The 25552-nt window shown below is 46.4% G+C and overlaps 1 protein-coding gene and 1 long non-coding RNA gene across 3 annotated transcripts in view; both read left to right on the top strand.

The window, feature by feature from the left end:
* Positions 1-7930: 7930 nt before the first annotated feature.
* On the top strand, positions 7931-23592 carry LOC307213124. The gene is made up of 4 exons (XR_013837400.1): positions 7931-7962; positions 22210-22310; positions 22909-23036; positions 23442-23592. It is a non-coding gene; the product is annotated as an uncharacterized lncRNA (long non-coding RNA).
* Positions 23593-25113: 1521 nt separating this feature from the next.
* The window catches only part of LPGAT1 (lysophosphatidylglycerol acyltransferase 1), a 56607-nt gene continuing 56168 nt past the window's right edge, over positions 25114-25552 (top strand). Inside the window, exon 1 of one of the 2 annotated variants that reach the window (XM_079968945.1) lies at positions 25114-25391. The gene's annotated coding sequence lies outside the window, so the exon portion shown is untranslated. The remainder of the gene's footprint in view (positions 25392-25552) is intronic. The other variant, XM_079968943.1, reaches the window with a different exon arrangement.

Below are 25552 nucleotides of genomic sequence, written 5' to 3'. Positions count from 1 at the left end.
AGTATAATTAGGTCTTTAACGTCCCTTGAAGGACAGCCAAATTTAAATAATCTGATACACAGCTGTGAGGCATTTGCGAGCTTTTTTGCGGAGAAGGTCCTGTTGCTCCGCCATGACCTCCCTGCCAATTTGGATACAATAAAGGAACTGGAGGCCCCTCGACTGTCCTCGGGTCCAGTATTGGACCACTATGACTGGATATCCCCAGCCGATGTGGACAGACTCCTCCGAGCTGGAAAGCCCACCACCTGTCCTCTTGACCCGTGCCCGTCTTGGCTGATTAGAGCGTGTCCAGACGAGGTGTGGGCCCCCCTGGGGGATATCATCAATTTGTCCCTTGGCACCGGGATATTCCCAGGGGAACTGAAGGAGGCAGTGGTGCGCCCGTTCTTAAAGAAAACATCATTAGATCCCTTAGATCTATCCAATTACTGCCCAGTTTCGAATCTTCCATTCCTGGGTAAGGTGATTGAGAGAGCGGTTGCTGAACAGCTTGGCAGGTTTCTGGATGAAACATCGGCTCTGGATCCATTCCAGTCCGGCTTCCGCGCTGGTCATGGGACCCAGACAGCTCTGGTTGCCCTAACAGATTATCTCCGCAGGCAGCTGGATCAAGGCGGGTCGGGGCTGCTGATTCTTCTAGACCTGTCAGCAGCCTTCGACATGGTCGATCACGAACTCCTGGACCACCGCCTTGCCGACGTGGGGATTCAGGCCACAGTCCTTCAATGGCTGCGCTCGTTTCTCTCTGGTCGGGGACAGAGGGTGGCGCTTGGGGGGGAATTGTCATCGCGCCACTCCTTGGTGTGTGGAGTGCCTCAGGGTGCGATACTCTCCCTGATGCTTTTTAACATCTTTATGCGCCCCCTCACCCAGTTTGTCCGGAGTTTTGGGCTGGGTTGCCATCAGTATGCCGATGACACCCAACTCTTATCTGTTGATGGATGGCCATCCTGACTCAGCCCCTGACACACTGACCAGATGTCTGGAAGCTGTGGCTGGATGGTTACGTGGGAGCCGTTTGAAGTTAAATCCTTCGAAGACAGAGGTCCTCTGGCTGGGACGGGACAATATGGGATTGAGGGAGCAACTCCCATCTCTTGCGGGGGTGCAATTAGTGCTAGCACCGTTCGTTAAGAGTTTGGGTGTAATCTTCAATACCTCCCTCTCTATGGAGGCGCAGATTACAGCTATAACAAAGGCAGCATTTTTTCATCTCCGCCAAGCTAAACAGTTGGCCTCTTATCTCTCTCGCCCTGACCTAGCCACTGTGATCCACGCGATGGTCACCTCCAGACTGGATTGGATTATTGTAACTCGCTCTACGTGGGGCTGCCCTTGAGACTGACCCAGAAACTCCAGCAGGTGCAGAATGCCGCGGCGAGACTCCTTATGGGGTCTTCGCTGCGAGATCACATTCATCTGGTACTATACCAGCTGCACTGGCTCCCGGTGGAGTACAGGATCAGGTTTAAGGTGCTGGTTTTAACCTTTAAAGCCCTATACGGCCTAGGACCCTCGTACCTACGGGACCGCCTGTCCTGGTATGCCCCACAGAGGAACCTACGGTCTGCAAATAAAAACATCTTGAAGGTGCCAGGCCACAGAGAGGTTAGGCTGGCCTCAACTAGAGCTAGGGCTTTCTCGGCTGCGGCTCCAATCTGGTGGAACGCTCTGTCACAAGAGACTAGGGCCTTGCGGGACCTGACATCTTTCCGCAGGGCCTGCAAGACAGAGTTGTTCCACCAGGCCTTTGGCCAGGGCACAGCCTGACTCTCTCCTCTGGCAACCTGCACAGAATTTTGCTTAACGGTTGCCATCAATTTGATTTTAATCAATTTTTATAATGAAATGTTTTTAGAATGCTGGATTATTTGATTGTTTGATTATTTGATTGTTGTTAGCCGCCCTGAGCCCGGCTTCGGCTGGGGAGGGCGGGATATAAATTATTATTATTATTATTATTATTATTATTATTATTATTATTATTAAAAATCATATACTGTACATTTCCCAGAGAATGTTGGTTACTGGATGACTAAAAATGCAATAAATTAGATAGATTTACATTTATCTATAAATATTAATATTAATCATTTATTTATTTCATAAAATGTATACACCACTTGATTGTTAAAAAAACAACAGCACTCAAAAGGTGGCTACAAATGACAAAACAGTGAAATCAAAAGAAATCTCAACTATACTTTAAAACCCAAAAACTTAAAATACTAAAACAGATTAAAATCACCTCAACTTTCTGATTTTCATGTATTTAATCAAATATTGTTTATTTTCTTTCTTGGGCAAGGACTTTGGCTGTTCTGGGGCGAGAAGGAGAAGTTAAGTCTCCAGGCTGATTCAGTTAAATCCTCAACTTTTATGAACACAATAAAAATACATACATACAGGCACTCAGTTCGATTGTACAGCACAGGGAATAATCATGTTTGGAAATGCATTTCCTTACGACAGTGCCACCGAGTGCTCTTCCCACAACCTTTGCTCAGGTCAAATGCAGGCCTAAAACATGTCCCTATGTATGTCAACTGCTGCAAACAACTTCCTGTGCGAAAAACTGATTTAATTTGCAAGTATGGGTTTGTCCGAGCTTAATGCCAGTCACTACCAAGCTGAACTTGATTTAAGCAGCAGCTGGCTATCAGTGCAGGAGCACTGGAAATTCAGTTTACACAGTTCAAGTCGCAGTTTTTTGAAGAACGGAAAATGTTGCCTCCTGAATTTAACCGTATTAAATTTATGGAGACGTGCATCCGCCTTAATCCCATGGCTGGCCGTTGTAATTGCCATGTGATGGTGAAGCTGGCCTGTCCTTGTACCGTTCCTGCAGCTGCCTCTGTCCATTTTGCCTGCCACAAGACTTGCGTATCGGGCAAGCCTTCTCTCTGTGACCTTTCCCCTCCCTTTTAGTACTTCTGATCAACATCATCTATAAATGCAAAAGTGCTTCAAAGAGAATCTGGCTACTTTAATAGGTTTGCACCCTAATTTTGTTCCAGTCTAACTTGCATTCAGTCCAAATGTTAATTGCATTCACACAGTGGGAATAACCTCCAGCTTAGCCCTGAGCATAACTGACATACAGGTCTCTTTGTGTGCTGTTAGTTGGTGATCCAAATCAAGGTCAGCACAGGCCATGCCAAAGCCAAAGTCAGGCCAACACACTTGCAGCCGTTGGATCCCAGTTGAAGTTACATTTTGCTCAGTAGCAACCTGGGTAAACGGAGGAAAGCTTACAGTCCAAGAAAACCCACAGACAATTGCATGTGACTGAAACAAATTACTCCGTTAATATTTATTTATTTTTAATAAAAAATATATACAGTTTAAATATATTGCAGTGGTTTAGGTTTTTAAAAAAAGTAAAGGCCCCCTGGACGGTTAAGTCCAGTCAAAGGCAACTAGGGGTTTGCGGCGCTCATCTCGCTTTCAGGCCAAGGGAGCCAGTGTTTGTCCACAGAGAGCCAGCATGACTAAACCGCTTCTGGCACAATGGGACACCATGACAAGTGCCAGAGCACACAAACGCCGTTTATCTTCCCACGACAGTGGTACCTATTTATCTACTTGCACTAGAGTGCTTTCAAACTGCTAGGTTGGCAGGAGCTGAGACAGAACAAAGGGAGCTCACCCCGTCAAAGGGATTCAAACCACCAACCTTCCGAGTGGCAAGCCCAAGAGGCTCAGTGGTTTAGAGCACAGCGCCACCCGCGTCCCAACAATAGAATAACAACAACAAGAAGAAGAACAACAATAATAGAAAAGCATAAAGGATATACAAAGCTTAATAGATATGGAAAATGACACTGATGTGAAATAGAATTGTGAATGAAATTGCAGTAGCCCGTGCACAGCGGAATGATGAGGAGTACGTGCCACATACTCTATATTACTTTATTTACACCTCAAAGCTGGTAGATTACAGTAAAACATCTTGCCTCTGCCGGAGCAGAGAAAGCATCCTCTCTCCTCTAAAGCACGGAGAGAACTGTGAAAAACAGTGAAAAACAGGAAACCAGTGTACGTCACATCCAGTCTCCTTTCCCGTGAGAAACTCCAACAGCAACTCTGACTGGAATGTAAACATTGTCTTGTGACAAGCATTTCGCTGCACAGTGAAGAGAGCAGAAACCAACATCCTCCCCCTTTCTGTGAACATCACTGGGCAGCGTGTTCGTACAATATCAGTACAAACCCAACTTCTGCACATAGGTACAGTGTTGATCCCTTGATACAATCTTGGACAATACATCAGCAGGAATTTCATTACCTGGCATATAGGACACCATTACGAGTCCCTTCTGAATACGTTCCCTAGCATGTTGCAACTTCAATTGCAAGTGCTTCGTGCTTTGCTTACAACCTTCAGAATTCAGCAAAGCCAAACATGCTTTGTTGTCCTGGTAAACCTGGATTGGACATTTGACAGGAATTTTCATGTCTTTGCACAATTGTAACAACCATTCACAATCCTTAAGTGAATAAGACAGTGCATTCAGTTCAGCTTCACAAGTACTTAAGCTAACTGTTGTTTGCTTCTTGCATGACCAATCAAATAGACCCTGATTGTACATGTAGCAAACTCCAGACGTGCTTTTCCTGTCTGTAGTGTCACTTCCAAAACTTGCATCTGCAAATATCTCAAGACCACCAGACTTCTGATTGTTAAATCTCAGTCTGTAATGCATAGTGCTGCGTTGTCCTGGACACCGGACCTTTGCCTTTGCCTCGGCCTTTTCCACGCGATGAGCTTTCGCTGCGCTGCTCTGTCTTGGCCCTGGGATTTTTGCATTCCCTCTTCATATAGCCTAGACGTCCACACGAGTAGTATTTCACTGCCTTCAAAGCTTTGGCGCCATCTGGTGGTTCCACTGCACTCTGGGATGACGTCTGTGAAGACTCCCCCTTGCCCATGCAGCTAGCACCCTGGCGGTCTGCTTCATTCAGAATCACGGCAGTAACATAGTCCACTGTCAGTTGAGCAGTTGGCTGTACAGCAATCTGAGTGGCAACAGACTCCCAACCTGAACCCAAAGATTGTAGTATCATGAAGGAATACACAGCCTCTGGAAAGTTGAGTCCTCTCTGTTGCAGCTCATGTCTCAGATTCTGCATCTCCATCAGATGTGTACGCACATCTCCACCTTCAGCAAGAGCCATATTATGCAGCTTGGTAAAGTAAAACATAGTGGATCCAGCTTCTCTCCTCAAGTGAGCCTCTCTCAAAGCGTCCCAAATTTGTCTGGCTGAGGTCTTATCACGCAATAGACAGAGCTCTTCTGGGGATACTATCAATGTAAGAGTTCCCCTTGCTTTGGAATCTTTAGCTTCCCATGCATCTGTAACTGGAGCTGGGGGGGTGTCTGTAATTACTTCAAACAGACCCTCTTTCCGCAGAATAGCCTCTGCATAGAGAACCCAGTCCGCATAGTTTTTCTTATTGAGCTTAGGAATCCCACAAGCATCCTGAAGGGCCATCATGACTCTGGCATTAGCCTTCTGCGTCATCTCTGCTGCTTTAAATCATGCTGCGTCACTGCTGCAGCTGCTTTATTCCAAAAGCACTTTTAAAAGTTACTTTCGGTTTCCCCCAGCATAGGAGCTTTGTTCCTTTGAGCCTTTGCCTGTGCCCGGCAAAATGGCCATAAAAGTTCAGAGTCCAGCCATAAAGCCACTAATTAGGAGCTGGCAGGCTGCCCGGAGCATGAGCACATACCTCATCAATCATCTTGACGCGCAGAGCAGATACCGTCCGATCCGTCCCTCTGCATTCCGATCCTTTTGCCGGCATTCAGATGACTGCGTCTTTCTGGGCCCGATAACCAAGAATGTTGAAATTGCAGTAGCCCGTGCACAGCGGAATGATGAGGAGTACGTGCCACATACTCTATATTACTTTATTTACACCTCAAAGCTGGTAGATTACAGAAAAACATCTTGCCTCTGCCAGAGCAGAGAAAGCATCCTCTCTCCTCTAAAGCACGGAGAGAACTGTGAAAAACAGTGAAAAACAGGAAACCAGTCTCCTTTCCCGTGAGAAACTCCAACAGCAACTCTGACTGGAATGTAAACATTGTCTTGTGACAAGCATTTCGCTGCACAGTGAAGAGAGCAGAAACCAACAACAGAATGCATACAGAAAATGGAAAATATAATATATAAAAAGCTATACAAAATCAGGTAGATTATTAGTTATTGGATATGATTTGCATAAGGATTACCAAATGGCAAGCATTGACAAAGCAATCAATCAAAGTGAATCAGGTCGTGTATCCACAGAGGAGGAGGGATGACTGCTGGAAGGAGCACAGAGAGAAGAAATGCCATGGTGCATCTGCAGCAGCACAACCGGACACTTTCATCCTCCCCAGATGCCACAAAACATGTCTCTTCCATATCATTCTTTTTTTAAAAAAAAAAAATTATTAAAGTTTTAAATGTTACAAAAAGAGAAAGAGATAACTCCAAGTTAAACAAAAACTTGACAACACATCACAATAATGAAAGAAGAGAATAGAAAAAAAATTATAAAAAACAGAAAAATTGAAACAATTAAAAAACACAACGAACCTTCCCATAACTTATCTTTCATTTGCTTGTTTCCTTGACCTCCTCGCACCTCCCTTTTTTGTATTCTAGTTCGGTTAGCTATTTCAGCAAATCCTTTCCATCTTTCCCAATTTTTATCCTATAATTTATCTTAGTATAATGTAACTTTACCTTTCCTCCTTTCATCCATTAACAATCTATTTTTACTTAATCCTTTATAATATTTCCGCTAAAGCCACATAACTTCATTCCAGCCTCCTTCTAACATTCCTTAATTTTACAGTGTTTCTGTAGATAAACTTTAAATTTCTTCCAATCTTCTTCTCTTCCATATCATTCTTTACAGCCACAGCAGGCTCTATAACTCTCCAATGGTTTGACTTCACCCCCAAAGATGCACTCCTCCATTGTCTCCCGAGATACCAGATACAAGACTCTTAATCACAGGATCGTGGGTTTGAGCACCACATTGGGCAAAAGATTCCTGCCTGGCAGGATGTTGGACTAGATGACCCTTGTGGTCCCTTACAATTCTATGATTCTAGAGAAGATGGACCTCCTCAAGAAAAGACCTAAAGCAATCTCTAAGCACAGACCTATAGCAGAAACGTTTAGAAGAGACTACAATCTGTGGTGGCTGGCTCATTCTACATTTTTGGTCTTCATCTATTTTTTAGTAAGTCATTGCTAACCTTGGGGCAAGATGAAACCCCAATGGGCAGAGAAATAATTGTACCTGGAAATTGACCTAACTGAATACGTTTGAGCCTCTAGGCAAGGAAATCCAGCCCTTTTCTCTGCAAAAGGTTCATGTGTGTACTTGTTAGCTGGTATGTTCAATCTTCTTGGCAAATGATCTGTCAAACTCAACAGCAAGAACAGATGCAAAGGAATGGGATCGGTGTCATGTTTCTAGATAAGAGATAAATTTCCCTTTGCAGTGTTCAGATAGACAAATGATACGCCATGTTCCTGTGTTTTTCGCCACGGTGGCAATAATGGCTTGATGCATTCTGAAACCGGGCTTCTTTGTTTCACTTCAAAATTCCTCAAAACCAAGTACATAATTTATGCCCCAAGGATGGAGCAGGCTGGGCTTTGAGTCATGACTTATTTGTACCACGTTGCAATATTAAAGCCTGCGAGAGACATCAATGACAAACCTGGTGTACAGGTTACAGGAACCTGAGACACTCAGTAGCAGTATGGTCACAGAATCAGTGCCTCCTGAAACCAGATAGGAAACTGTATACAGCAATCAAATAACAGCAACACAATCTGAGCGCAAGCAGGCGACCGTTCTGTTGAACATCCAACTATCCTGGCATCTCCTGGTAGGACAGGGCATGTCTCCTGTCTGAAAACTTGAGAGCCGTTGGTTCACATGTCATGGTAAGCCAAACTATGACTCAGCATGAACGAGCAAGAGTGCTGGGGCAGAACTGCTATGTTATTCCGCTGCTTCTGGGCTACAAGAAACTAAGCAATGGTTTCATTCTGGGGGTTTGTCGCATTCCAAACAATAAGCTGTAATCAAGGTTAGTTATTGGCTTATCACTTATGGCTTGTTTGGGAGAAGACAAACCATGATCCTGGGTTGAATCTAACACTACTGGTCTTGTCTGTTCAATCCGCAGCAGTCTATCTTTGCATGCAGGGGAAATCCGTAACTCACCAAGGGTTTGAGATACATCAGCTAAAAGCCGTTTCCAAGGGTGTGGCTTCTGTTGCATGCTGACAGCTTCTAGGAGCCACAGGGTGAGAGCTGAGTGCAGGATGAGGACCAAAGGCAGACAAACTACCCCATGCATGACTTGTCCCCCGCCAGTGGTAATACCTCTCCCCAGCACCCGACTTGTAGATCAGGAACTGGTTAAGTAACAGAAAGTGGACAGTAGGAATATATGGACAATTCTCCCAGTGGAGGGATGTAGAGAATGGAGTCCTCTATTAGGACCGGGCTTATTAACATTTTCACAAATGAGTTCACACTCTAGCTCATTCATGAGCCAGTTAACAAGCACAGTCAGGGGAACAGTGATGGCAGCCAAGTTGACAGATGGTACTAAATTGTACACCTCTGGTCACCTCATGTCCTGAACTGGCAGGAGTATGGGGAGGAGGAAGGGGCTTCCGGGAGGGTGTAGACAGCACTGGGGCACACCAGGGCAAGCAAGGGATGGGGAAGGAGATGTTGGTGTAGGAAGCACTTAAAGGGGGACCGAGGAAAACGAGGGGATGGGGGTCGATGCGCAGGAGCCGGAGCAACAGGACCCATCCGCAGAGCCAGGGGGCCCCTGTGTCCAGATATATGCAGGCTCTGATGCACAGGGAACAGCGGGTGGAGCGCTCCAAGAGGCAGAGGCAGGCAAGGGCCCACAGCCCAGCTTACTGTTGAGAATTTCCATTCCACCTTAAGGAGCAGACATGTGGAACTGTTACGTGTCATATGTCTGTTTACATTCCAGCACAGCTTGCTGGGAACTTCTGCTGTGTGTATAGTTTTTGCTTTTCCCGGTCTTTCTGAGAAGACAAAGAGAGAGAGAGAGAGAGGACATGTTTCTTTGTCTTGATTTATGATTAATAAATCTGTAGTTGTAGTATGCTTTCACAAGCCTCACACCTATTCTGTGTGTGCAGTTCAATCTGCTGATAGTGTGCCCTGGCTTTGAAGCCTGGGTTGCTGATTTACGTCAGAGCAGAGGCCGATGGGTCTTTGCAGCGGAACAGCTGGAAGGAGATGGCCCAGCTGGGGCTAGCCAGCTGGCCTCCTGTCCCTCTGCATGTCGACACTTACCAGTGAGCCAGGTGGGGCTCACTAGCTCTGGGAGGAGGTAAGTGATTCCGCAGTTGGAGTAGGCTGGGAGCAGGTGAGGGTCACATGGCTCCTCAAGCCCAGATGCTGAAATCAGCAGGCATAGTATAAAAGGGCAGCAAAGCTGAGGTGCTGTCCCTGCTCAACTGCACCTTGACTTGGGTGCTCCTGGAACTCCCTGGTCTGTATTTTGGGCTTGACGCTGGACTGTATCCTGACTTCAGACTTGGATTGGCCCTGAACCTTGTTTCCTGACCTTCAGCCTTTGGATTTCGGACTTTGCTGGTGCTGATCAACCCTTGGCTTTTGAACTTGTGTTTGGCACACTTGAGTGGCTGACAGGTAGGCCAGATGATCAGGACACCAAACCTCAAAAAGGATAGAGTTGGGAAAGGTTTCTAAAAAGGCAACCAAAATGATGAAGAGGATGGAGCAGCTCCCTATGAGGATAGGGTACAAAATTCGGGCTTTTTGGTTTAGAGAAAAGGCGAGTCAGAATTGATATGATAGAAGTGTGTAAAACTATATGAGACATGGAGAAAGTGAATGGACACGGGTTTTTCTTCCCTCTCTCATAGTGCTAGAACTCATGGGCATCTCATGAAGCCAACTGTTGGATGGTTAAGTGCAGACAATAGAAAATACTTCTTCACATAGTGCATAAACTGAGGAACTTGCTCTTGCAGGAGAATGTGAGGGTCCCCAACTTTAAAAGAGGACTAGACAGTCAGAGGCTGAATGCTTCTGGATAGTAGTTGCTGGAAACTGTGATAAGGGAGCTTGTAGGCTTCCTCTAAGTCTCTGGTTGGCCACTGTGAGAATAGGATGCCGGGTTGCTCCAGCAGATTCTTCTTAAGCCTCATAATGGGGAGAGTGGAGTGCCTGGGCTAATAGCTTATTTTCATTTTGGACTTGCCCATGCAAATGAAAGGAGAGGTCAGTGACCTTGCACGCATTAGCTTGCATGCAAAAGGTCTCAGGTTCAATGCCTGTCGTCTTCACTTAGGGCTGAGAAAGACTCCTGTCCAAGCTGGAGAGCAGCTGCCAGATAGTGTAGACACTATTAAGCTAGCTAGATCACTTATGTATGGCAGATTCCTATACTCCTGTCACCAAATCAAACATCCCTTTTATTGGAGCAGCAGCAGCAGTATGTCTTAATTGGGTCTTTAGGCAGGAATTGTGTTTCCTGTGGGTGCAGCAGTGTTACACTGGTGGTTCCTTGGAAACGCATGAGGTGTAATTGGCAGGTGTGTCTCCAAGTGTGAGAACCCCGGTTACCATTTGATTTCCCCCAAATAACAATTATTGCCCTGAGCAGCTTACAATACACATTTCAACATGGGGTGGAGGAGGAAAGGAAATGACAAGGACAACAAGGGATGGATGTGAGAAAAGGACACATCCCATATTGATAACTGCTCTTTTCCAGCTGTTCTGTATCATTTATTTTTCTATCCTGCAGGATGGCTGAGACATAGTCAGCCTCTGTGGATCAGAGTGCACTCCGTCGTTTAAACTTCCAGCAGCAAGTGCCGCAACTGAAGGCATCACAACTTGTTGCCTCATCATTTTCCAATGAAGCTATTTGTTTCAAAAAGGAAGCAACTCAAAGCTGCGTGACCCTATAGGACAGGGGTGCGGAAGATCCTTCTTACAGCCCACATGCTGGTGACGGGAAGGGCAAACAGACCAGGGTGACGATTTCCTCTGTACAGTAATCTCTGCTGCACCCACACAAAAGTCTTGAGGTTTCTACACCCACACACTTGCAAACAACACTTCTCCATTCAGGCAAGCGAGAGATGTGATCACTGTTCTTCAAAGACTCCAGCCAGCCAAAAACAACTGAGAAAGCAGGAGCAAGGACTGGTTAGAGGGGCCTGGAGGATGACATTCAGGCCTCAGGGCTGAGGTTCTTCACCCCTGCACTATATTCGGTCTGAGCATAGCCAAAAGGTTTTGGGCAGTATTCTACTAATTCCTCCTCCAAGCGCAAGAATTACCACGAATGTAGTGGAATGCCCTGCATGCTCTGTACCTTCCAGGGGTATCAGGGGAAGCCCTAGAACAGATTTAAGGGGTGTGCAGGTGTCAGAGCTGCCTCCAGGTCCCAGCTCACAGAGGACCAACGCTAGGCTGTAGTTATGTACAAAAGTCTTTATTGCGATTCAGTTTCCATTTTAAAGCCGCAGCGTGCAGCTCTACGTCTCGACCTTAGACCGGCGAAGTCCCGTCTGAGTCTCCGCCCCTTCCACACCAGTTTAAGACTCTCGCCTTGCTCCACCTCTTCCTAAGTTCCTTTCTCCTCTGGGCCCTCCTGCCCGCTAGGGTTTCATCCTTTCTGGACTCCTCTGACGCTGACCCTGATGATTCTTGCCCCTCCTTCCGGCGGGCTTTAGGACCTGGTTCCCTATCCGGGCTACCTTCTGTGCCGCTCGCCTGTACATTTGAACTTGGCACGCGCGCCCAGCCTGCAACTTTCCTCTTGACCGTTCCCTCGCTCTCCGATGGAGGCGTGGCCAACCCTGACTCATCTTCTCTCGCTGGTGGTGCATATGTGGGCTCTGATACCTGGGACTCCTCCCCCCCACTACGCTCTGGTGGGGAAGCTGGTCCTGATTTCCAACTGCTGCTCTGGGAGTCCCCGCTGGCCCCTTGCTTCTGGGGTGTCCCCCTTGGGTCCCCCCTTGCCCTGCCCATCGGCGCCCCCTTCTGTGAATCTTCCGATTCGCTGGAGAGGCTCATGGAATCTATCGGGCTGCTGTCATCTTCTCCTACGCTGCCCTCGGATTGCTCCCCCTCGCTTTCCATCTCCTCTCCTCCCTGCGCTCCCGCTGAGTCCCTGACAGCAGGGGAAATAGAGGGGCGAGTCCCATTGCACTAGCCGTAATCCTTGCACTGACGGGACCCTGACGTGGTGCTACACTGAATGCAACCCTTTGATTCTGAAGCTACCTGAACAAAATGAAACAAGCCTACAGGGCATGAAGGCAATGCCCATTCCTGAGTTTCGATAAGCCTTGTACCTGGCATTAAGAGATACACTGTCCCCAATACTGGAGGCTCAACTGGCCAAGTGGAGACCTTTCTGCCCTGGTCCCTTCTTTCCTCTTCTCAATCTTCTACACTTTATAGACTCTGAAGGCCGGCTCTACCATTAGGAAGTGAAGTGGCAGCCCTAAGCAGCCATTTTGGGGTTTCTTGAAAGGCTGGAAAGTGCTAGTTATTTAATGCATTATTATTTAATGCATTGCTATTGCATTTTTAGCACAAGGAAAGGTGAAGGACACTTGTGAGACTTTCTGCTTCAAGTGTCAAAGTAACTTTAACCTGGATTTTTCTTTAAAATCTGCTTGTTTGTTTTTAGAAGCCTGTTGCCAGATTATCTCAACGACTAGTTTACAGTATTAAGCTCTAATCTGGAAGCAGCCTTGGTCATTGTTTTAATTATTTGTTTTCAATTTTTGTTGTTGTTTTATACCTCATTAGCCACCCGAGCAACCTGTTTTGGAGGAGAAAAGCAGGATGCAAACAAATCCTAGTGTACCATTTGCGAGCATCCCATATTATGTATGATGTGTGGAAACAAGGCTGTGGTTCATCGAGCTTTCCAGATGAACAGATTAGAATTTCTTCCAAGTATGCCAAACTCAATCTGTATGCAGCATTTCAGAAGCCCAGTTGCTGGGTGAGGCCTTTGTGATTTATAATAATTGCAAATAATTGTAGCCTCGTGGCATAGCTATTTCCTAGATGCTGACACCACTCCTCTCCCACAAATCCTGCTAGAGAGGAGAAATCAGCAGTGTTGCTTTTGAAAAAGATGCTTCCTCTGTTTGCTGCAGTTCAGAGCCAGCAGTGAACCTTAAGCAGTAGATGCTGACGTGTGGAGAGCCACGTCTAAGTGTGAAATGGCAAGGGGAAAGTTGCTAGGGATGCACTGAAGGCCTTGATAAAGTGGAAAAGTCAATATGGTGTTATTGGGCCTTGTACGATCACTTTTAAAAAAGCAACAACAGGTGGATCAGGGCCTCAGTAGCATCAAAGTGTTAAAGTACCCTCTCCCCACACCATGACATTGAGCCAACCACTACAATCACAACACACAAGGCTAATTTGATACCAATGACATCATGTCTAGTTTGGTCTTTTCAGGAGTGGCCCCCTCTATGGAATGCTCTCTGCAGGGAGGCTTGCCTGCCACTGATCTATTTTTGGCACCAGGCAAAGGCATTTCTCTTCTCCCAGGCATTTATCTGGTGCCCCGAAGACTGTGATGGTTAGACCTATGTTAGTGGATGTAGGGACTGCTTATATCAGGCATGTCCAAAATCCATTTCGGGGGCCTAATCCGGCCCACCAGTTGGTTTAATCCGGCCTATGCAGCAGTTTATTTCCTGGGGGGAAATCCTAAAAAACCTCAACAACTTCAATCCTAAAAAAAGGTTAACAATTTTGGTCAGCCCTTTGGTCGGCCCTCACAGCCCTTCAGTTCATCTGGCCCTCTTTGAAAAAAGTTTGGACACCACTGGTTTATATGGTTTGGTTACCTTGTATTGTGCGTCATTTTAAATCACCGTGCTTTCAAAGGTTGCATACTGTATTTTTACTATTATTTGTGTCACCTTGAGATGCTTGTGACAAGAAACTACAAAGCCTTATAAATAATAAACAAGGTGCTAAATGTGTCATTAGAAACTATAAGCACTTCCACACACAAGGCTTAATATTACAAATGGGTCATTCAGGCATTGCAAGTGGGTCATTGGCGCTTTTTTAAAAATTAAAAAAAAAAAACTCTCTGGATTTCAGTGGCATAGCATGAGGGGGCACAAGGGCGGTTGCCCCGGGTGCAACATTGTTAGGGGCACAAAATTTCAACACTGGTGCTGCCTCAGAGTAGCTGTGTGCGTCTGTCGCTGAACTCCAATGAAAACAGCTTTTCCATATGAAACAGGAAGTGGCCTCTCCAGACAACAGGACAACTCTTCTTTTCTTATCTCTGTGTCTGCGATCTCCTGGGTGATGCGGACGCCATTAGGCAATTGAATGTGCATGTGTACTCCATCCGTTTCCATCCCTCCCACTCCGTCCACCCTCTGTGTGGCCCTGGGCACAGGCAACCCGGACTATGCCACTGCTGAAAAGAGTAGATCTGGACTGAAGCAGGTGGGGATACAGGCTGTCATTTTGATGACAATATCATTTCTTTTCTCTCTGGCATTTGCATTGGTTGATGCAAAAAACAACAACCTGGCATGTCTGAGCAGCATCAATCCCACAATAAATACAGTGGTACCTCGGGTTAAGTACTTAATTCGTTCCGGAGGTCCGTTCTTAACCTGAAACTGTTCTTAACCTGAAGCACCACTTTAGCTAATGGGGCCTCTCGCTGCTGCTGCGCCGCCAAAGCACGATTTCTGTTCTCATCCTGAAGCAAAGTTCTTAACCCGAGGTACTATTTCTGGGTTAGTGGAGTCTGTAACCTGAAGCGTATGTAACCCGAGGTACCACTGTACTGCCTGGAATTGTCCTATGTTAAGTAGTGGTATTTTAAAGCCAGTTGGGGTTAATCAGGACAGCAGCATGCACAGATACAAGATTTGATTCTTGCTTTCCCAATTGCACCCACCAATAATTGCCCCATGCAGTGGTATTTGCCTAAGAAATAAATATCCCATTGCTGCCCATGGGAGCTTTGCTCCCTAAGGCTGACAGCCATAGGCGCCGACTCCATGGGGCCTGAGGGGGCCTGAGCCCCCTCAAAAATTCGTTTGGGGGGGCTCTGCCCCCCCAATAATTTAAGAAAAACAAAGCCACTCCCGATCTAGAGAGGGGGTGGGGTTGCGGGCTCTCGACCTAGCTCATTAATATTCACCGCCCACGGCGGCAGCCAATCGGCTGCTGCAAAGGGCGGGCCCTCACAGGTTCACTTAAGGTCGGGGCAGCCCGGGGCTCGCCCCTTTCGTTCCCCCAGCAGCAGCGGTTTGGAGGTCTTGGGCCCCCCCCAATATTTTTTATAAGTCGGTATGGGCCCCTGCCCCCCCCCCCAATATTTTTTATAAGTCGGCGCCCCTGCTGACAGCATCACATGGGAAATTTTAATCAGGATTGAGGCAGAGAACGGAATGGTTAAATTTCCCCACTCTTGTGGTCCCAATGAAAATTCCTCCCCCCATCTCCAATGCCTATTATTACATTTTAAAAACCTAATTAAGTTTCTAATGATCCATTTAGCATCACATGTAGTTCGGCTCTCTGAGTGCGCACACACTAATGGCTTAAAATGCAGCAAGGTTGTTTTCCACCGCAGTGTTTCAAGCCACATTTGCACAGAGTTGTGTACATCAGTGAGGGAGCAGTCACCCAATGTGCATGATCTTTCTTGTTTCCCTTCCTCTGCAACTTCCCTAGAATTCCAATTAACAAAGCTTTTGTCTGTGCATGCACACCCATCTACACATGTGCAGTGACTGTCTCAAATATACGCACCACGCTTAAGCACAGAAATGAATGCAGCTTAGGTTTTCTAGCTGGATTTAAGCTGGTTTGAGGGGGGCAGAAAATGCATCAAACTGTGGTATTTGTACAAGGCCTGATACAGATTGTAGCTAATGTCACAGGCTTCAAAAACTAGCCATGGGTGCACCCTGGATGCAGAGTAAGCTGAAGCCAGGCAAAACCTTATCATTCTGAAGGGAAGCCCTGATGACAAATGCCTTTCAAAATGTTCTTCAGAAATCAGATATGCATTATCCAGACCTCATCAGCAAACTACGTTGTGGTGTATTCTGGTATTAAATCAGACCATTCATAGACTGTTTTGGCCACCGTGCTCCTGAGAACGAATCACTTGGGGCAGTGGCTCTGTGCCAGCAAGTGGAACAACCGATGATATCACCTTCTCCAAAGTTCTGAATGTGGGCCAAGACCCAACACCTGGAATGCTGCCATTCCAACTTCCCACACCGGAGATTAGCAAAGTCGATGGCTGTTTACAGAGACCTAGAAGGAGTGTGGGCAACGCCAAGATTTGCAAGAAGCCATTCATGAAAATGTCAAGAGATGGTTGTCAGCATTCTGTAGTAAAATGAAGCTGTCCAGAGCTTTTTTTCCAGTGGGAACTCGCTGGAACCCAGTCCCAGCACTTCTCAGATGGGTGCCATTGCCATTATAAGTGAACAAGGGAGGTATTCGTGGTGAGTTCTGGCACCTCTTTTTCTAGAAAAATAGCACTGCATGGAACCCTCAGAGTTTTCTGCTGTACAGTGGTACCTCAGCTTAAGTACTTAATTTGTTCTGGAGGTCCGTTCTTAACCTGAAACTGATCTTAACCTGAAGCACCACTTTAGTTAATGGGGCCTCCTGCTGCTGCCGCGCCGCCAGAGCACAATTTCTGTTCTCATCCTGAAGCAAAGTTCTTAACCTGAGGTACTATTTCTGGGTTAGTGGAGTCTGTAACCTGAAGTGTATGTAACCTGAAGCGTATGTAACCTGAAACGTATGTAACCTGAGGTACCACTGTACTACAATTATAAGGCAAATGTTTATGAGATTCCCAGGACAATGATTATTTAGTGGACCCTCAGGCCATGATGACATTATTCTATTAGGGAACAGAGACTGAACTCAAGGCCTATCCTCCTAAGACTGGGATGGGGGATCTGTGATCATCTGGATGACCTTGGACTTTGGCTCCCAACACCTCTGGCTGCTGGCCATGCTGCCTGGGGTTAATGGGAGTTGTAGTCCAATGTTACCTGTATGGACACAGATGCCCATTGCTGTCTTAGAAAATGTCATGAAAGTTTGACAGGTCAGTCCCAATGTGTGGTACATTCACATAAATGCCTAGAATCAGTCCCAATGTGTGGTACATTCACCAATGCCCCCAGAATTAAAATATTGTGTTAGCTGGTCTTGAACAGTGTTGTGTTCAGAGGGATTATTGGAAGTATGAATCCGGATGTACATTTAGCTTAATGAATTAAGGCTGCAATTCTATGCACACTTATCTGAAACTAAGTCCCACTGAACGCAAAGGGACTTAGACCTACTTCTGAGTAGATATGCATAGGATTGCAGTCTAAGGGTTTTTAAGTTTTGTAATTGCTGGCTTTTAAATACTGTGACCCTTGATCTTTTTGCCAGTGGAACTTCAAATCATTTTTAGCATTGTTAATTATCGTTGCATATTGATTTGTTGTAAGCTGCTTTGGGAGCCTTGTCTGTACTGGAATACTGAGATCCGCTAGCATGTGAACAAATAACAAACTGAAAAATTGTGCCAAGGTTAATATTTTAATAACTGAAAATAACATCAGCAAATAATTAACTCACTTGTGATGAGTCCTGCTGACCCATTTTGCCTCGAACTAACAGGCCACTACCGTTCAGCAGATAAGTAGGAACTAGATTAGTCATAAAGCAGTTTGTCCATGGGAGTTCCACAACATGTGGGTGAGTTTTAGATCTAATCTGCATGCAGATGAACTACTTCAGTTCTTTTTCCTCAAGCTCTTTTCTCTCTCTCCTTTTTAAAATAGATTAGCAAGCTGGAACTTGTCCTTCAGCAGCTGTACAATTAACTTGCAGTAAACACAGCTGATAATTGCTTTGTACTTGGGTCTTGGTACCTGCACACAATTGATTGCGTCCTGAATGCTCAGTGTCTACTTTGATTAAAAAAAACCCTCATTGATAATCAGCCAGAGACTTCTCTATCATAATCAGTGAGTTTGAATACCCATATCTGCTGAGTCTGTTGATGACCTTCTAATTGTGGATCAATCCATGTACTCATATGCTTACAGATATTTATTTTTTGTAGTCTCATCTTCTCATCTTTATATTTTCTCTCGCACCACCCCTGCGAGGCAGGTCACCAAGAGACAAGCTCTGTTACCCAAAACATGGAGCAGCTGATGAAAACAGCAGCCTCATGTCAAGTTCTCCTCTTCTGTCCAACAGGATGTTGTAATTAAACTCAAGACATACCATTGCCAGATGATGTGCTCTTCTGCCTCCTCAACTCAAGTTGGTGACATGAAGTGATGCCATGATGGAGGGATGCCATGCATTCATTACTGAAATACCCCATCCTTCCCAACATGCCCTCTTGGGTGTTAAGATCAGCAGAGGGAGCCCTCTTAGTAGTTCTCCTGCCCTCAGACGTTTAGGGTGCTGGCAGGGTGCTGGAGATGGCATTCTGTGTGGCAGCTCCTAGGCTGTGGAATTCCCTCCTCACAGAGGCGAGTCTGTCATTTTCAGTACAGTGGTACCTCGGGTTACAGATACTTCAGGTTACAGACACTTCAGGTTACAAACTCCGCTAACCCAGAAATAGTACCTTGGGTTAAGAACTTTGCTTCAGGATGAGAACAGAAATCGCGCAGTGGTGGTGTGGTGGCAGTGGGAGGCCCCATCAGCTAAAGTGGTACCTCAGGTTAAGAACAGTTTCTGATTAAGAACGGACCTCCAGAACGAATTAAGTTCTTAACCTGAGGTACCACTGTATATAGTTTCCACTATATGCTGAAGACCCACCTCTTTATCCAGGGCTTTTGAAACTCAAGTCATGTGTTTTCAGTGCCTGCCCCATTCCTGTGATGGCAAATTGTTTTACACTGTTTTTAACACTGAATTTTAACTTCTTGTAACCCACCTGATGGGGGAAGGGCAGGTAACGAATTAAATAAATATTGTAAGAACAAGAACAAGAACAGCTTTGGGAGCAGGATGCAAAAAAGGGCCCAGGAACCAGGGGCATCGCTTAATAATTATAATTATAATTATAATTTATTTATACCCTGCCCATCTGGCTGGGCTTCCCTGGCCATTCTGGGCGGCTTCCAATAAAAATTATTAAAATACTGCAATACATCAAACATTAAAAGCTTCCCTAAACAGGGCTGCCTTCAGATGTCTTCTAAAAGTCTGGTAGTTGTTGTTCTCTTTGACATCTGGTGGGAGGGCGTTCCACAGGGCGGGAGGCCACTACCGAGAAGGCCCTCTGCCTGGTTCCCTGTAACTTGGCTTCTCGCAGTGAGGGAACCACCAGAAGGCCCTTGGCGCTTGACCTCAGTGTCCAGGTAGAACGATGGGGGTGGAGACGCTCCTTCAGATATACTGGACCGAGGCCGTTTAGGGCTTTAAAGGTCAGCACCAAAACTGGACTGCGACAAAGGGGCATGTCTAGAAACTGGGTTGTGGCAATGGTTGGGAAGCAGGGTTTCCCTTCCTGTCTGGGGCCTGGAAATTTCACCAGCTCTTCAGTTTTGCACTTCTCCTTATGGCCATGCAGCTGATGTGTGCAGTTGACTGCTGCCTCTCTGGCACATGTTGGCTGTATGCTTAGAAATGTGCATTAGGAGAAGGGCTGCAGCTCAGTGGTTGAGAACATGCTTTTGCATGCAAAAGGTTCTAGGTTCAATCCAAGGTCTCCTGGTAGTTTTCATGGCCCTCAGACATTCATGGGCTGGCAGCCCAGGAGAGGGCGTTTTTTCTGACAGCCCTTAAGTTGTGGGATTTCCTCCCCACAGATGTACATCTGACACCTTCATCATTGAAGATGCACCTCTTTCCCTGGCTTTTGACACATGGGAGATATAGGTAGAGAGAGAGAAAGACAGGAGGACAGACTCTGTTCTTTTGACTGTAATTTTAACTGATTTTAATCATTATTTTCAAATTGCTGTAACCTACCCTGTGATATTATGGTGAAGAGCAGGTAAAAAAGTAACTTAAAAATAAACAGTAATGGTTTCTGCATGTTATATGGGAGAGGAAAGGGAACTTGGTAAGTGTTGCGGGTAACATTTGCTTCTCGTTTGCAGATAGGGAGAGAAAGCATGACGTGTTCCCCCACCATAGGGACTACCCCTCCCCTAACACCCCTAACATATATAACTGTATTCTTGTGATATTTGGTTTGTCTCTGTTGCTTCAGTTTTTTGTTCACCACTTGGAGATACAGTACGTTTAATATATTGAGTGGCATAGAAATTTTATAATCAAACTAGTTAGTCTGGAGAAGATTTGGGAAGGTGGGGGCAGCGATAATATCCTTCAAATACGATGGGCTGTCACACAGAATAGGGCAAAGATTTGTCTCTTGCTACCCTAGAGGACAGGATTTGATTTATTGGGCTTAAATTACAGAAGGGAAGATCGTAGCTCAACTTTAGGAAAAAGACCTTGATTATGGCTGCCTAATCTCTGGCCCTCCAGAAGTTGTTGGACTCCAACTCACATCTGCCCTAGCCAGCAGGGACTACGGTCAGGGATGATGACAACATCCAAAGGATCACAGATTTGTCATCCCTGTTTGCCGAACAGAAGCTGGGCATCTGTTGTGGATGCTTGTTGGTTGTACTATTAAATGGTGCACTCATGCCACTTTCAACACTATGATCTTTAGACTAATCTCTTAAAAAAATTAGTTGCTCTCTCTCTCTCTCAAAATTTCTGTAACTCCACAGTAAATAGCTAGGTATTGCAAGTTAAGTTTCTTCCTTTCCTCATCACTGCCACAGCAGTATTCAGTATTGCTGTGATGGGACAGCTTGGTCTTTTATGATAATCAAGTGCTCTACCTAGGGTTTTGGCAAGCACTATGTGCTAATGAGCAGACTTAAATATCATGTCTGTTTTAATGCATCTGTAACGTGACCATCTGGATTGGATCGTGCTGCAGCCTTTGTAAGCATGTGGTAAACAGAGCATGACAAAATGCGCAATTGTTAAGTTTTGACGACATTTAATTGGGCATATTTAATGTTTGTTAATAATTTATGTCTTTTCCGTGTTTATATGTTTGTGGGGATTATTCACTATGCAATTTAAACTCCTGGTATATATCACCTTTAGAAACTTCTTGGATAAATGATAGGTTTAAAAAAAAGTCAATTTGCAAATAAAACTGTTTTGCTTTGTTTTAAAAAAGATAAATTTAATATCCCCAAAGACCTAAATAATTCAACAACCACTACTAGTACGTGAAAAATGTGACACAAGATACAGTGGATGCTTTTTGAAAATGATGGGTGTCTTCAGCTGCTCCGGCTGTTCTGACACAGGAAGAGGAAGAACGTTTTGAAGGGTGCTTTATTACTTCACAAATCAAAGTCTTTGAGTAGTTTACACTGGCATCTGTGAACTGCTCTGATTTGTAGGAAGAGTTGTATGTCAATGGAAAAAGACAATCAGCAGTTCACTGCTTCTACAGCTTGCTAGATCCTGAAATAAGTGTTTTTGTCTGGGTATCCTGTATCAGCAGCCTCCAGCCAGCTCCCCAAAGTAGCCGTATTACAGTGCACTGTCTAATAATGAGACTTCCTGCCAGGTAACTGCGTGCAGAATTGCAGCCTAAGGCACACACCTGGAAGAAAGCCCCAGTGAACAGACATGTACAGTGCAGTGTCTCAAAGCACAGGCAACAGGGGAGTCTCATGTTGTACCTTTAACAAATGAACAGTATCATGCAGTTCTGCAGCCAAGATCCTACCTCATGAATCACTGTGCACAATGCTAGCCACATGGATTACTTTTCACAGCTGGCAGTCAAGTGACTCACAGTTGGGACACCGATACAGAACAGTTCTAAAGCTTCAGTTCTGTTACACTAACCTTGAATTCAATGGGAATTATTTCTGAGCGAAGTGGCATGCATAGGCTAGTGCTGTGAGTTTGGGAGGGTCAAAATAGTCCTATTACGGTAGTAGGCGGGAAATGGTATGCATTCAGCTGTGTCATTGTTGAGGAGTGCATTAACACTGTCCATGCCTGTGGCCTCATAAACATAATGCTTTTTTCTGTGACAGGAACAGAAGACGTTACTATATATGGAGGCAGACCATTGGTCCAGCTCTGAGGGCCTTCTGGCGGTTCTAGCACTGCAAGTAGTGAAATTACAGCAAGTCAGGTACGGGGACTTCTTGGTGGTGGCTCCTGCCTTGTGGAACATCCTCCTGGCAGATGTTAAGGAAACGAACCACTATCTGTCTTTTAGAATACATCTGAAGGCAGCCCTGCATAAAGAAGTTTTTTAATGTCGATGTTTTCTTGTGCTTTTATATCTGTCAGAAGCCACCCAGAGTGGCTGGGGCAACCCAGTCAGATGGGCGGGATATTATTATTATTATCATTATTCAAGCTCAGTATTGGCAGCAGCTCTCCAAGGTGTCAAATGGGAGTCTTTCCCACCCCTGGAAGTGCCAGGGATTCAGCTGCTTGCATGTAAAGCATGTTATGCTATGCATATGCTATGCTAATGAGCTGTAGCCCTTCCCCAGATTACAGTGGTTCAAGATAAGAATACCACCTCAATAAATTCATGTTTCAGATGCAATTTGCATCAGAGTATTAGTTGTTGAGGGAGTGACAATGGGAGAGTGTGATTGCCTTCAGGTCCCGCTTGTGGACTTCATTCTGGGCCTTTAGCAATGTGGCAGCCATTTTGTTTTCTTCTTTCATTGTACAGATAGATTTTTAACACACTTCCTTATCTTTTCCACTGCCAGATCTTTATGTTAATTGCTCTGCAAAGCAGTGTTCTTGGCCAATTTCAGTGCCTGAGGAGGAGAGCTCACGTCACGTCTGACTGGCATGACAACCAACATTTCTTCCCAAGACTACATGGAGTTGAAATGTAAATTCTTATCTAATATTTAGGGTTACCATGTGTCCTCTTTTTCAGAGGTAAAATTTGAGACAGATTGCATCTATTTGCTTTGAATGGCCATCATAGCGTCCTCATTTTTGCTCTTCAAAATATGGCACCCCTAATCGGAGGCATTCTCAATGTGCTTAGAGACCTAAGGCTGCAAGTCCTAGAAGAACTATTTCCTGCCTTGTAGGCCTTTTTGGCCTGGGAGAGCCGGGCCCTGACTTGAGCTACAAAAACTGAGGCTACTGGGCTGGGGTATTTGGTGGGGGGTGTTGGGTGTTGTTGCTGCTGCCGTTATTGAAATTAATTTTTGTACCTTTATTTTATAATTTATTTTTATGAGGAAATTGTTTCAATTTACTTGTGTACTTTTTGATGTTTTGATAGAATCACAAAACTGTCCAGCTGGAAGGGACTGATGAGGGTCCAAACCCCTGCAATGAAGGGATCTTTTATTGCTTATTGCTATTTCTTGGGAGAAAAGCAATGACAAACCTAGACAGCATCTTAAATAGCAGAGACACCACCTTGCCAACAAAGGTCCGTATAGTTAAAGCTATGGTTTTCCCAGTAGCAATGTATGGAAGTGAGAGCTGGACCATAAAGAAGGCTGATCCCCGAAGAATTGATGTTTTTGAATTATGGTGCTGGAGGAGACTCTTGAGAGTTCCATGGACTGCAAAGAGAAAACCTCTCCATTCTTAAGAAAATCAGCCCTGAGTGCTCACTGGAAGGACAGATCCTGAAGCTGAGGCTCCAATACTTTGGTCACCTCATGAGAAGACTCCCTGGAAAAGACCCCGATATTGGGAAAGATGGAGGGCACAAGGAGAAGGGGACGACAGAGGACGAGATGGTTGGACAGTGTTGTCAAAGCTATGAACTTGAGTTTGACCAAGCTGCGGGAGGCAGTGGAAGACAGGAGTGCCTGGCGTGCTCTGGTCCATGGGGTCACAAAGAGTCGGACACGACTACACGACTAAACAAGAACAACAAAAATGTTTGTATGTGATTTTATTTCATGTTGTATGCTGCCTGGAGCATAGTTTTAACTACGGAAAGGTGGCATATAAATAAAATGATATATGTATATGTACACACACGGTCAAACGTTTTGAAAGCTGCATTTCCAAATTAACACGCGGTTTTCAGACCCACTTCACTTCCCGGCCCTCCCACATCCACTCCAACCTGGCCTGTCCACCCCACACCCGTCCAAAAAACCCAATGCTCCTTAAACCTTGAACAAGCAAACTCCCCCCACCTTTGCCGACCCCCCTTGCACCCCAACCCTCGCAGGGCATACATCTGCAGGCCCTTATGTGTGAGGCATGGCCCCCGCCTCCCCCAACCCAAAACCCATTGCCCGTGCCTTAAATTCCCCTCGAGTCCCCGCCTCCTCTCTGCCCATCTTTCCCCGCGCCCCGTTAGCACGAGCATGCACACGAGTCATGTGCCCGTGTTCGTCGTGCACGCTTCGAGCCCTTCCACGCGACATTTTCCAAGCCAGGGGTCGCTGGTTAATGACAATGTAAGAGGTGGAGGGAGAGAGAAGGGCAGCGTGGGGTCTTGCATCCATCCAATCCAGCAGCTTTCTCGCTTTGCTCAAGCTCAGTAAGAGGAGGAGGCAGGAGGAAGTGTGTGGGGTGGGCTCCTATTGTCCCCCCCCCCTTTGCATCTCTCTCTCTCTATGTGTGTGTGTGTGTGTTTGTGTCCGCGCAAACATATAGCAGCATATGTTTTATGTTATATATAGGGCTGCTATTTATAATACTGCATTTCCCCCTTCTGAGTGAGAGAGGAAGGGGAACCCCCCACCCCACCCCGACACAGGAGCCTTCCCCCTACTTTCCCCTCCGAGGGAAGGGCGACGCCGAGCGCGCGTTTCCCTTCCGGGCGCGGGGCGGGGGTCGAGCGAAGGAGGCGGCCTGCCGAGGCCCTGCCCGCCGCCGGGGGGATTCTCGGCTTGGCCGCCTGAGCCTGCCAGCTTTCCGAGGCTCGTTAGAGGGAGCTGTCGGCCGGAGGGAGCGGCGCTTGCTGCAGTGAGGGGCCCGCTCCTGCCTCGCTCGCTGCCGCCGCCGCCGCCGCTTCCACCACCACCAGCACCGCCGCCTCCTCCTCCTCCTCCTCGGGAGCCGGAAAGGAAGCGAGCGAGAGGGACCCTTCCGAGCGCCAAGAGGCGAAGAGGCGGCGGCGACGGGCCGTCGCGGCGGAGCCTCTTCCCGGCGCGAGAGGTGGGCGAGGGCTGGCCGGGCCCTGTGGCGGCTGCCGGCCCGCCGCTATGCATCCCGCGAGCTCCTGGGAGCCGGCCTGGGGAAGGCAGCCGGCCGGCCGGAGGTACGGAAACACCCCCGCGACGTCCGCGCTTACCCGAGAATAAATGGGGCGCTGGTTGGGGGGTGGCGGGAAAAGGGAAAGTAGGAGCGGCGGGCGGGCGCGCGCGCACGCGTGTATGTGGGGGGGGGGGAGTCGCCGCCGTTCATCCGCCTGCTGGGGCT

This window comes from Podarcis cretensis (assembly GCF_951804945.1).
Source record: "Podarcis cretensis genome assembly, chromosome: 3".
Lineage (NCBI taxonomy): Eukaryota > Metazoa > Chordata > Lepidosauria > Squamata > Lacertidae > Podarcis > Podarcis cretensis.
The sequence above is the reverse complement of the archived record's forward strand: the minus strand, read 5'-3'. Positions and strand labels throughout refer to the sequence as shown.